The sequence below is a fragment of the Leopardus geoffroyi genome, chromosome C1 (genome assembly GCF_018350155.1).
Source record: "Leopardus geoffroyi isolate Oge1 chromosome C1, O.geoffroyi_Oge1_pat1.0, whole genome shotgun sequence".
Classification (NCBI taxonomy): domain Eukaryota; kingdom Metazoa; phylum Chordata; class Mammalia; order Carnivora; family Felidae; genus Leopardus; species Leopardus geoffroyi.
Window position 1 is genome coordinate 130,115,656 of NC_059328.1, and position 9,739 is coordinate 130,125,394.

The window sequence follows — 9,739 nt, forward strand, 5'->3', positions numbered from 1 at the left end:
AAGAAATTCTCAAAACTTAGGTAAGATCAGAAACAAACTTCAAAATATGAAAGTGAAAGTAATGAGAACTAAAACACAGTAGACAAAAGTAGCCAGCTATAGAATATATATTCTATCTACATAGACTATATAGATCCATATTCAAAAGATTTTGTTTTCTTGAGAAGGTCTAAATCCAAACAAAGAATCAAATGTAAATAAGAAAAGCAGTAACTTAATTATATCCATTTATTATCTGCAGAAAGGACAGGGATGTGCTTATGGAAGCACCGTCATTCAAACTGAGGCTAAAAAGTGGGGGGGCCAAAAATTAATATTCATAAAATTTACCTAACACTATCTAATAGATTACTATATCTAAGTCACCAGAGGTCAACTCTCATAGAATAAGGATGGCTCACCAAGCTTTTCTTATAGTCTTTAGACAACTTTCAGGATCTCAAGAAAGCATGAGAAAATAGACATATATAATCAGTTGACTTTAATTAAAAGAAATTATTCTAGATACACTAATGGGCCTCATTTAATCAGTTGAAAGGCTTTTAGAACAGAACTGAGGTTTTTCTGGAAGAAGAAAAGAATTCCACCTGTCAGTTGCAGCCTCAATTCCGAATCCTCCAGCCTGCCTTTCCTGACAGCCTACCCTACAGATTTCAGACTTGCCTAATCAGCTCCCACAATTGTGTAAGTCAGTTCCTTGAAATAAATCCCTTATTGTATATTTCCTACTGGTTCTGTTTTTTCCTGGTTGAACCCTGAGTAATATACGCTCATACAACCTTTATCAGGCAACTAAAACAGAATATACTTCATCAACAAAGAAGAGAAAAACAAGGATCAAGCAAACAGAGAATTTAACTTAGAGAGATAAAGAGAATCCCAGGATAATGATGACTAAAAATCCCCGGAATAATAGTTATGGACCATGTTGAATAGGATGTCTTATAACCATTAGGGAAACAGGGACGGATATCCATAAGGTGCAAATTACTAATATGTCTCAGATTAGCAGCGATTAATAGCCTGAGAGGAAGGCAAAATCCAGGTTTTAAAACAAAATGAGAAGATTTCTTAGTGACCAAGACAAAAATAAGTTGTCTGGCTGTTTATTGGTGGAACCACAGAATTTTGTGGTTCATTGTGACCACAGGAAGCAGGGACACCAATGAGACTCTTCCAGTGCTCTAGATGTGTCATAATTATGCTTTTGCCTGAGATTATTATTGCTTTTGTGTTCTGTGTTCTGAAGAAGAATTCAGTCTCTATTACAAAGGACAAGAATAAAATGAATGCTTCTCTGAATTGATATATTAGAGAAAATGAAAATTTCTGAATAGGGTTGAAGAAATGATCTGGGAAAGATGCCAAGAAGGGAAAGATTTCTAGGAAGCTAAGGAGAATTAAAAAGTGTGGGTGGAAAAATGCTTTTAGTAGATGGGAAGAAACTCTGTACTACTAAACTTGTGCTTTGGGGAATAAAACTCCAGTGCTAGAGTAACAACTCTGATATCTCTCAGCTTCCAGAGTCTGTAAGATAAAACACATTATTTAAATATCAGCATCGTGTTTTTTGCTCAACTGGGTCAAAGACAAAATTTAAAACAATTTTAGATATAGAATGGATTGTTAAGAGAAGGAATGCCTTCTGAAGTTATGGGGAATCCAAAAACTATCAAGTGATGGAATTATGAGAAGTTATTTCTATTAGCCTCAGGTAGATATATGAAGTGTCACTGAGGCACATCATAGATCCAGAAGAAGATGGACAGGTTCTAAACAGTAACTATAATTCTCTAAGGTCAATTGAACAATGGTTTCAAGGGCTTCAAAGGGCTTCAGGACTGCCTTCTTCCACATTAGTATTTGAGGACTCCAGGAAAAGTCAGAGATACAGTGCCCTTAATCTTTACTGAGTTCATCTTAAAGTACTGGAAATAAATGCATTTATATGCTCATGTAGAGACAAATGCCAGAGTATCATAAATTGGGCAGATTGAGGCATGAGGCATACTTAGCAACATGTATAACCAAGGAAAGAGAAGCTGAGGCTGAGGAACAGGACATGAGAATACCAAGCAATCTTGAGACACTACTTCTCAGGGGGTAGCCAGGAAATCAAATGTTCCAAAGCCAAAGGACATGGCAGCCCCAAGGCTGAGTAAGTAAGGGTTCTCATCAGTAAGGCAAAGAGCAACATCAGGAATCCATCTGACATTGATTATAATTCTCTTCACAGGAAGCCTCTTGCCTGGAGCCAGGGTCCACAGAAAAGAAGCTTGATGCAAACCAAATAAGGAATTGGAGCAAGAACCAAGTGAACTCCAGCTCAGGGAGTATCTCAAGTCCAACAGGGAAAGCAGAGCAAATGCATAATCTAGACTGAGATGGTGGTAACAAAGAGGAAAAAATCTGCAACAAAATGTTTATAAACTCCAATCCAAGAGCTTCCAAAGGCCACACCAATTATAAGCCAGGAAGAATAGTTGTAGGCTCTATCTATATAACAAAACTCCTCTAACCTCCTGACCTGGTCAGACTCTGCTGTGGAACTGGGATCAGCCTGGTCCAGCATGAGACAGATACTACTATCTCGAGCTTGGAAAAACTGGGGACAACAAAAGTAGGGAAAATGAGATCATTAAAGAAAACAGGTACATATCTGTAGCTACATAAAAAGGAATGACACTTGAGTCTTATTTCAAAGCTGTTATATACGCTGAGAGTCCATGGAACCCTTGTCAGTGACAAATCAGTTTTTAATGAATAGGGTTATGGGAGTTCTATGTTATATATTTCTAAGAACTACGCTCCTGAGTAGGCCAATGAAAAGAAACTTCTGCACATTTACTCAGGCAGATACTTGTTCGGAATGATAACAGAAATTGTTATATTTTGATCTCAGTAATAGTTTATGAAGCTGACTGGAGAGTCATGGAAAGAATGATCAAAGCAAGAACAAAAATAATCTATACTTTCTTTTTCCCCATAGAGCCTGAAAAATCTTTTTTACCCACCTTTCATTATCCTTTGAAATAACTTGTAGGAAAATAAAAGCAGATGTCTGGAAAAGTCATCAAGAAAATCCACAAATCAAAAAGAGATTTCAAACATATGTTTTTAATGAACAGGCTGAAGGTTTTGTTTTTTTCCCCTGTTCCATCCCAACTGATCCCAGAGTGTTGGTGGTGAGGTGTTCTATCAATCAATACCTTCCTATATCTAAATGTGCTGTCATTCTACTTCCTTTGGGAAGAGATTAGAGTACCAAAAAAGCTTTCCTTTGCAGTCTAGATCCACTGCTTTCCTTTTAGTCCACAGGAAACTTGGAATAAATCCTTACCCATCCTTCTGTGACACGTGCAAGGGAAAAATATGAACTCACTCCTTATAAGAGCTGTCTGATTCACAGAACTTTCATTCATTGGCTTTTCTTCTTTCTTTCTCAGAATCATAGTATTTACCAACAAAATTTAGGATCTTTTGTTAACTTGGGTACTTTTTTTTTTTTTTAAGGATTGGTAATTTTTTCTAGCTAGCTAGGCATTTTGGATAGACATATTATACCTGGATAAATAGATCTTCACCAAAAAATGTCAAATATTTTTACAACTTTCAGTTCTTAATATGACCCTAATTCTAAGTCAGCCAATGGTTTTAGTCTTAGGAAAGGCCTGAAAAAATCATTTTGCCCTATCCTGCATATGCCTGTGTCTTCATTTTATGGAGTGAAGTACAGTGTTATGCTGAGGTCTCTACAGTTCAGGGGGCATGAGAATTCAATACATCTGCCTCTTATGAAAGGCCTTGATCTGCCACCACACCATGCTATTTCTCTTTTGGGATTGTGGCTGATTTAAGCCATATTATTATAAACCAGGCCATAGACATAAACTTAGTAATTGAGTTCTGTGAAGTTTCCAAGCTAGATAATGTTGATTAAAGAGTGTCTTCACAATAACAACTCTATAATTAACAAATGAAGCATTTGTAGAATACTGTAGGCAATAAAACACATTTTTTTCTTTTTAATAAAATAGTAATAATAGGAAGCATTATTGGCAATTTAGATTCTCATCCCAATGCATATAATTATAGAATTCCTATATATCATAGTGAGTATTTCTGGTCTGAGATAAAATTCTAGGATGAAGAATTGTAAATCAGAGAAACAATCATAGAAAGATATGGTAGCACATGCTGGTGCAAATGGTGAGAAATTTACTGTGGTCCCTATGTCTCTTGGTAAATGAGTCTAAAATTAGTGGATACAGGACATAGGACTGGACATTTCCAAATGGGAATGAAGAGCTTTTAAATATGCTACCCTTGCTCCAGAGAATGCCATCACTCTCCACTGAGCACAGCTTAGTCAAAACTCTGGTTTTCCAAGGGAGCAGATTACTGTACAGCATGCACCAAGAAGAGGGAAATGGTATTTCCACAGATAGTCTCAAGCCAGACTTTGAGAAATCCTCATATTCAGTGGAAAATGGGGATATGGAAAATATACTTTACTATTAAAAATACACCTTGCTATTAAATGTTACTCAAGTAATCAAGACAGATATTTCAATGACATGTTTTTAGCATATTTTATGAAACTGGAGATTTGACTCTTTGTATTAACAGTACGGACAAATGCCTCTATCTGGTAAATTAATACTCCTATCTCCAAGTACAGATGACCACGTATATTCTTTTCATGTTTTAGAAGAAAACAGGAAAAGTTTTATATTTTTTTGCAAAATATTCAGTCTTTATATTTCTTGCAAAAATGCAGACATTTAAAAGATAAGATAGACAAACTGATTTTTTTAAAGACTATGGTTTTGATATTTCAAAACAAATTAGTATAAACTCTATATGGTTGGTATAATTAAGGAATTATTTTTATTTTTTAAAAAGTAATAGTTTTTAAATTTTATAATTATAAGTGAGAATATTTCTGGGCAGCATGTCCAGAGTTACTTATTTATGTAAGTATTATTTTATACATTGTTTTGTCCCTAAAAGAATGTAGGGTAGATGGAAGAGATATAAACCACGAGAATCTACTTTTAGATGATTAGGTTGACTCAAGGTTACATTGTAGACAGTTGTATTTGTCAGTATAGGCTACATCATACTTTGGTTAAAAAACAAAACAAAAGACAACGAAAACACAACCCTAAATCTTAGTAGCTTAATAAAAATAAAAACATTTTATTTCTTGTTTGCTATAAATCTGTTGTGAGTCAAGGTAGCTCTTCAAGCAAATATGCTGAATTCATAAGGAGACTCAAGAAATTTAAGCTGCTTTTATCATCTTCTAATGGTTTTACAGAGCATATGATTTTTCTTTTTTTTTTAATTTTTTTTTTAATGTTTATATTTATTTTTGAGACAGAGACAGAGCATGAACGAGGGAGGAACAGAGAGAGGGAGACCCAGAATCCGAAGCAGGCTCCAGGCTTTGAGCTGTCACCACAGAGCCCAACTCAGGGCTGGAACTCACAGGCCTTGAGAGCACGACCTGAGCTGAATTCGGACGCTCAACCAACTGAGCTACCCAGGTGCCCCCAGAGCATATGATTTTTCAAGTATTATTAAAATTACTCGAATGAGAGCATTTTTAAAATATGTGTATGATGCTACCAACTGTAATTTTTATTCTAAACTACAAGCATCTATTAATGTAATGTTAGGGTAGGTTTTTTTTTCATCTATTTCCACAATATTTACACTTGTTACATTGCCTTTTTTTACATTGATGTATAATTGGGGTGCTTGGGTATCTCAGTCTATTGATCATCTGACTCTTGATTTCGGCTCAGGTCATGATCCCAGAGTCATGAAAGTGAGCCCTACATCTCTCTGTCTCTCTGTCACCCCCCACTCATGCCGTCTCTCTTTCTCTCTAAAAAAAATTACCTATAATTGACATATACCTATTAGTTTCAGGTGTACATAGCAAGTCAGTATTTTTATGCATTATGAAATGATCTCCATAAGCCTAGATACCATCTGTCACACAAAGTTGTTACAATATTATTGACTATATTCCCTATGGTATACATTACAACCCCATGACTTATTTATTTTTAAGTGGAGTTTGTATCTTTTAGTCCCCTTCACCTATTTTACCTGCTCCCCTACATTGCTTTTGATATTTGAAAGGCTTGTTTCTATGATTAACTTTGTAATTTTAAGGTCATAACCCCCAGCCCAAAAAACTAAATCTGTTTACATTATTGTGTCTCCTTCCCCCCACCTTTAAAATAGTTCAGTCAAGTGACCTGTATGAACATTTAAAACTAGCATTGATTTTGGTCATTTCAGCTTAATTGTATTTCCCATACAATATGTGTTCAAAATAAAGTAATTTAGAAAATACCCTAAATTATGAACAACTTACAAGAATCTGAATGTAAGACAATATCCTTTTATCCTAAGGCATATTTTTGGGTAAAGTATTAGGAGTCTATTATATTCTAGACATTGTGCCCAGTACAAAAACAAAGATAATACAAAGAGGCAGAGAGAGACCTGAAAACTGGGGGTGTGGGTATGGGTGTGTGTGTTATTTTGACTCTGATGGGGAGGGTAGGCCCCTCCCAGGGGGGGATGTGCATGCTGATGGCCAAATGGGGAAGAAAGAATCATGTGCAGTTTGGAGGAAGAACATTCCAGCCACAAGAAATATTAAACACAAAGCATAAAAGCCATAAAGCATGAACAAGTTCAACCTGTTCCAGGGTCTGAAAGAAGGTCATTCTCTGCACAGAGAGCTGAAGATTAGTTCAAAGGGGCAGGGAAGGTGTGAATCATGCAGGGTCATGATGACCATGGCATAGGGTTTAGACTTAAGTGTGCTGAGAAAAAGTCATTGGGGTATTTTTAGTAGGGATGTAGTATGATCTGATTCATATTTTACAAAGGCCACTCTGTCTTGTACATGGATAACAGTATCCAGGAGGAGGAGTAGAAGTAGAAATTTGGTAGGAGGCTAGGGTTCTAGCCCAGGTGGGAGCTGATAGAGGCTTGGACCAACAGTGTAGACAAAGTAATGTACAGAATTCCATAAGGATTCACAATAAAGACACATAATAAACTAGAAAAATACTTGCACCTCATATCACAAAGGGCTGCAGATCAGTAAGAAAAAGACTGATAGACTAAATAAATAAATACATACATACATACATACATACATACATACATACATACATACATACTAACGTGCAGTTTGCAGAAAGGAAATAAAAACAGCTTCTAAATATGTTAAGTTCCCCAAACTCACTTCTAATAAGATCAACGAAAACTAAAATTACACTGAAATACTTGTTTAACCAGAAGACTTGCAAAAAGCAAAAAGTTTAACAGAACATAGGATTGGGGAGGGCCCAAAGACATAGACATTCACACATTTCTGATATATGCTGGGTGATGGACAATTTGGAGATGTCTATCAAAATCACAAATGTACTTGTCCTAAGACCCTGCAATTCTGCTTATGTAATTTATCCTACAGATAAACCTTTATTCTACATCCTTGTATCAGAGGCTTGTCAGTGCTTTGCCCATATTCTTGAGATCCGCAGCCCTTAATCAAGGACACTCAGATGTTGATGTATATTTACTTCAGCTCTCTCACCCTTGACATTGAATAATTGTAAGAAGTGTGTTTTGCTCCTACCTCAGTTTTCCCCATTTTTAACTTCCCATATGGTTAAGTTGCAGTACTGACTGATACCTGGTTTAATAGTGTACTAGTGGTTGACTTCTTTTCTCTGGATAACTTCCCTGTTCCTTTACTGGTTTTCTCAGCACCTTGAAATAAACTACTCACAATCAATGTTGCTTCCTGGAGGAACCCAACTAAGAATCTTCAAGCTCTTTCCTGAATGTACTTTCCACCTTTATATTCCTAATAGGGGTTGCTATTGGCATTTGGACAGACAGTTTCACAGGTCTGTCCCTACTTGTAGGACTTTTAACATCCCTCTTCCCTGAACAATAAACTTTTATAGCCCTCCAGTTGCTAGTCATTGTGACAACCCAAAACTTATTCTTTGCATATTCATGTTTCCATATGTCCCATCTCTTCCCTGGTAACAAAGCTTCTGCTATAGCCCTCACAAGTAGTGCCAATTACTTCTTTCAGGTGCCTCAAGCCACTGTGCCTGATGGTAGGCTAAGTGTCCTCCTAACAGCTCTTTATTGCTTCTAGATCATTTTTCCCACCCTCTTCTCCCAAAACTCCAGCTTTGATTCTCATCTTCCCACCATAATACCAGTATCTCTCATCCTAGGAGTACCCCCTTGAAGACTCCTCCTTATTCCTTGAAGATCTTAGCACCTAGTTCATTGTCATTCTATCTAACACTTCTATCATAATTCTTGGTGATTATATTACCATGGCCTCTCAGTTCCTTGACCTCTCTTCCCTTTTCCAGTGATCTTATCTGTATTTCAAAAGAGAACCTTGAGAAATTCCCACCACAGTATCTATCTCTGCATCTATGCCATGTCGCTTTCCTTTTTGTTACCAAGAATGAACTGTCACTGCCCATAACACATCTAGACCCCAATATGTTGTCTAGTATTTTAATCCCATACATTCTTGCCTATTCAAGAACATCACTCCAGCAATTTGTATTTCTCCTTCTGCATCATCAATTTTCCCCTTTCCATTAAGCCATTACTTGCAAGATTCAAATATATTGCAATTAAACCAATCTTAAAGTGATAATAAACTCATTTGATCTTTGTCCTACTTCACTGGTCATTTTATTACAGCTTTCCTCATTGGCTCTGCCTTATCCCTCTGACCTCTAATGATTGGAGGGCCTCAGGGCTCAGTCCATAGCTTTTTCTATATCCATGCTGCCTTCATTAGTGACTTTATCTAGTTTCATGGCTTTAAATACCACATATATAGTGACAACTCCAGAATTTACTTCTCTAGCTGGGCTCTCTCGTCAGAATTCATAACTTATATCTCCTACTTGATCCTACTTGATATCTGATGATTTTAACTGAAAATGCTCAAACTTCATATTACATACCCAAACATGCTCCTTCAAATTGTCTCCCCCTACTCAGGAAATGGCATTCCCCTCCTTCCAGTTGCTCACCATACACCTGGTATAATTATTTGATTTTTCTCTTTATATCATGCTCACATCTACTTTAGTAAGAAATCTATTTGGATCTACATTAAAAATATATATAGAATTCAACTACCACTTATACCTCCATTGTCAACATGCTAGTCCAAACAATCATACTTTTAAAACTTTTTTTAAGTTTTTATTTAAATTTTAACATAGAATATACCTGTTTCAGTTGTACAGTATAGTAATTCAACACTTCAATTTATCATCCTGGTACTCATCACAACAAGTGCATTCCTTAATCCTCATCATATATTTAATCCATACCCCCACCCACCTCCCTTCTGGTAACCATCGGTTTGTTCACTGCACTTGATTCTGCTTTCTAGAATGCATCTCTCTCTCTCTTTTCTCTCCTTTTGCTCATTTGTTTTGTTTCTTAAATTCCACATTTGAGTGAAATTAAATGGTATTTGTCTTTTTCTGACTGATTTATTTCCCTTAGCATAATACTCTCTAGCTGCATCCAGCCATTGCAAATGGCAAGATTTCATACTTTCTTATTGCTGAGTAATATTCCATTGTAAGTATGTGCGGAGATGTGTGTGTGTGTGTGTGTGTGTGTGTGTGTGTGTGTGTGTGTA